At 52.9% G+C, this 4,514-nt stretch overlaps 1 pseudogene; it reads left to right on the top strand.

Annotated features, from left to right (window-relative positions):
* Positions 1–302: 302 nt before the first annotated feature.
* On the top strand, positions 303–3,019 carry LOC147663745 (uncharacterized; annotated as a pseudogene).
* Positions 3,020–4,514: the final 1,495 nt, after the last annotated feature.

Genomic DNA, 4,514 nt, shown 5'->3' with positions numbered 1-4,514 from the left:
AATTGCCTCCTACAGATTTGCAGATAGGTGGCTCCTCCCCTGGACTACAGTGCGCATGGGCATCGGCTCCATCCCCAGATTGTTTTTTTCCGCCATTGGGTTCGGATGCGGTCTCAACGTCTCTCTGTCGGAACCGAGAAAAACTAGCTTTTTTACGGCCAAAAGGCCTTATATTCTTTGCGTCGGTATTGTTTGCGCACGGTCTCGAGTTCTTCCGTCTCTTTGAGTCGGATTCAGCGGAGTCGTTTTCACTCTTCGGACATCGAGGCCTTCTCATCGCTACACGACCGCAACTTTTCAGCATGGAGCGGAGTCCGTTTAAGTACTGTCCGCTCTGTGGGTCCAAATACCCACATATTGACGTCCACCCGGTCTGTAACAAATGCCTTTCACCAGACCATAACGAGGACAACTGCATGGCCTGCGCAAGATTCAGGTCAAAGAAGACACTCAAGCTTCGGCGCGCGGTGCGCCTTGAGGCCAGACAAGCGGCTTCGGATCCAGAAAACATCTTCGGCGACCGTGAAGAGGAGGACCAGAGCCATCATCTTCAAATATCCCCGCCCGAGACGGAGGTCGAGGCGGATCCAGAAGTCGACGACGGAGTCGTGGGTCAAGGCCTTGAATACGTCGACGAGGTAGGGGACGTCGAAGAGGTTTATGGGGCCGCGGAAGATAGCTCAGGGGATGAGCTATGCCCCGAAGGTTACGAAGATCAAGATCGGGTCACGGGATCGCCAGTAGGCCTTACCCAAGACCCCGTACCGCAAGCCACGGCCCCGCCTTCAGGCCCGGCCACGGCCATACTTGCTGCGCAGCCCGTATCGAAACCGAAAGTGAAACCTACGGTATCGACTACACCTAAAATGGCCGACCCGAAATCGAAACCGAAACCTACGGATTCGAGCGTTCCTAAGATGGCGGCCGTTACACCAAAAACACCTAAAGCGGCTGCCTCATCGACTCTGTCGGCCACCGGTCCACAGAAGTCGAAGAAAACTGTCGATTCCACAGTGTCGAAACCGTCGCCAGAGGAGGTTTCCTCTAAGAAGGGGGTTCGGCACGGGTCAACCGCTGCGACGCCTTCAAAGCCCGCCAAGGCCAGCGACAATGCTCCGGTGCCGACTGGGACTTCGTTAGTCGGACGCGTGGTGGAGACGGAAAAATCACACGGATCCAAAGCTGGACCGTCAACGCATCGGTCCAAGGACTCTGGATCGGCGGCTGCGGCATCATCGTCCAAGACTCAGAAGGGCCAACAGGACTTCGGATCCGAGGGCAAAGTCAAGACCTCCTCGTCGGCGCCAAAGGCCGCTGTAAGTGACGCGTCCCCTATCGCCTCTTCACTACAGAGAATCAGGGAGAAGGCCTCTGCTAAGTCGGCTCCGATGCCGTCGCCACAGAAGCCGATGGACATTCCGCCAAAGCCTGCTAGTACACTTCTCTTCCTTCTGCCGCCAAAAGAGGCGCCGAAGGCCTTTACAACTAAATCGACGCCAAAGAAGTCGGATTCTTCAACGTCTGGAGCACTTTCAGGTCAACAACTCCACTCAGAAGAGGAATCTGAGCGTTTTATCGACGCAGACACAGGCAAATTAACCCTTTACAAGAGGAGAATCACTTCACAGCCAGTGGACTCCTATGTTATCCCCCTAAAGAAGAAAAGGCTTGCTGAGGACGCATCAGCCCTGATGGAACCTATCCAGCCTCCTCCTAGAAGGAGCCCAACACCTTCCCCAGACCACTCTGAGGGTGAGGGATATGGGGAGGATGACCAATACACTTTCCCCATCAATGCACCCGATGCACAGCAAGATTCCTATGATGACATAGGTGACCAAGGCACACAAAATGTGGGGCAGGACCCACAGCCTTTCAGTGCACGTGCATCCCCAACAGAAGACTCTGCAGGTTTTCATGCACTTATTGAAAGGGCAGCAGCTAATCATGATGTGGACATGCATGCTGACCCAGTAGAAGAGGACTTTCTATTTGACACTTTTTCAGTCTCTGAAAGAACTGTAAAGACACTGCCTATGCTCAAAGGGGTCATTAAACATGCTGCGGACATCTTTAAAGAACCTACCAGGGCAAGAGTGGTCAATCCACGTATCAAAAAAAAGTACAGACCAGCACCTGCGGACCCTGCATACATTCGGGGGCAGTTGCCGCTTGACTCTCTTGTGGTCGCAAATGCCCGCAAAAGGGCGAACTCCCAAACAACGGGTGAAGCTCCTCCCCCGGATAAGAAGTCAAAAGTGCTAGAGGCAGGGGGCAAAAGAGTAGCTGCACAGGCTGCCAATTTTTGGCGTATTGCGAATACACAGGCACTCTTGGCGCGTTATGATAGGGCGCATTACGACACCCTAGAGCACGTGTTAGAACACCTGCCTCCGCAGTTTCAAGAGAGCACCAAACTGCTTATAGAAGAGGGAAAACTGATCTCCAACGCAGCCATAAAGTGTGCACTTGATGCCGCAGACACAGCAGCTAGGGCTATTAACACTAGCGTCATGCTGAGACGACAGGCGTGGCTCCGCATATCGGGGTTTAAACCAGACATTCAAACAACCATACTTAATCAGCCCGTCAATCCTGATAGACTGTTTGGTCCAGATGTTGACACCACCCTAGAAAAGATTAAGAAAGACAACGAAACTGCTAAGTCTATGGGAGCCCTACAATCACAACAGTTCCGTGGTAACAATTTTTGTCGCTCAGGTGCACGTGGAGTCACCAGAGGACAGATGGGTCAACAATCACAATTCTCTAGAGGTGGAGCACAATCCTCGTACCCCAAGCAGAACAAAGGGGGTTACCGAGGAAACAGCAACAGAGGACGTGGCAGAGGAAACAACAACTCCCGCTCCTCTGCCCCAAGCAAACAGTGACTCTCTGTCACTGCCCCCCGACCACTTAACACCTGTCGGGGGGAGACTACAGCAGTTCCTGCCCGTCTGGAGAAACATCACCACAGACAGGTGGGTGCGACAACTTGTCCAGTACGGTTATTGTCTAGAGTTAAAGTCCGCTCCACCCAACATTCCACCAAGGCAACGGCCTATGTCCGCAGAGCATTTGCACTTATTGCAGCAGGAGGTAGTGGTGATGCTGCAAAAAGGCGCAATCGAGCTCGTGCCGGTGGAGGAGGAGGGCACAGGGGTATATTCCCTGTACTTCCTTATTCCAAAAAAGGACGGATCTCTCAGACCCATTCTGGATCTGCGTCCCCTCAACATGTATATACTTTCAGAACATTTCCATATGCTTACACTGCAACAGATTCTGCCCTTGTTAAACAAAGGGGACTTCTTAGCAACCTTAAACCTCAAGGATGCTTATTTCCACATTCCACTACACCCGTCCCACAGAAAATACCTCAGATTCACTATCCAAGGCAACCATTATCAGTTCAAGGTCCTACCCTTTGGAGTGACCACAGCCCCAAGAGTGTTTACCAAGTGTCTGGCGACAGTGGCGGCGCACCTCAGGAGGCAGAACATCCATGTCTACCCCTACCTAGACGACTGGCTCGTTCAAGCCAAGTCGGAACAGCAGTGCGCCGCGGACATGTCGACTACCATTCACCTCCTTCACGATCTGGGCTTCTCGTTGAACTACCCCAAGTCGCATCTTCAGCCGGCGCATATCCGGCAGTTTCTAGGTGCAACAATCAATACCCTGACGGCCATGGCACAGCCAAACCAAGTCAGGCTAGACAGCATGCAGTCGCTGATCCAAAAGTTCAGACCGCAACACTCGCTTCCAGCGAGAGTGTTCATGCAGTTAATTGGCATGATGGCCTCCTGCATCTTCATAGTCCCTCACGCACGTCTACATATGCGTCCGCTCCAGGAGTGCTTAGCAAATCAGTGGACGCAGGCTCAGGGACAATTGACAGACCTAGTGTTGGTTACCAGTCGGGCATACGACTCTCTGCATTGGTGGACTCCACACAACCTTTGCAAGGGCCGACTGTTCCAAGAGCCAGTGCCACAGATTATCCTGACAACGGACGCATCTCTCCAGGGGTGGGGAGCTCATCTGCTCACTTACACAGTGCAGGGACTATGGACGACGCAGCAACAGAAGATGCATATCAACTATCTAGAACTGATGGCAATCTTCATGGCGCTCAAGTCCTTACTTGTACATCTGTGCAACAAGGTAGTGTTAGTCCGGACGGACAACATGACCGCGATGTACTACATTCAAAAGCAGGGGGGCACCCACTAGCCACAGCTGTCTCATCTGGCTCAGGGCATGTGGAAGTGGGCCATTCAGAGGAACATTTTCCTCATGGCAGAACACCTCCCGGGCAAGGACGACCAGATGGCGGATCTGCTCAGCAGATACAGCCATCAAATGCACGAGTGGAAGTTACACCCATCTGTACTCCACCCGTACTTCCAGCAGTGGGGTCATCCGGAGATAGACCTGTTTGCCACAAACGAAAACGCAAAATGCCAACACTTTGCCGCCAGGTTCCCTCACCCACAGTCGCAGGGGAATGC

This window comes from Lissotriton vulgaris, unplaced genomic scaffold (genome assembly GCF_964263255.1).
Source record: "Lissotriton vulgaris unplaced genomic scaffold, aLisVul1.2 SCAFFOLD_2370, whole genome shotgun sequence".
Taxonomy (NCBI): Eukaryota; Metazoa; Chordata; class Amphibia; order Caudata; family Salamandridae; genus Lissotriton; species Lissotriton vulgaris.
The sequence above is the reverse complement of the archived record's forward strand: the minus strand, read 5'-3'. Positions and strand labels throughout refer to the sequence as shown.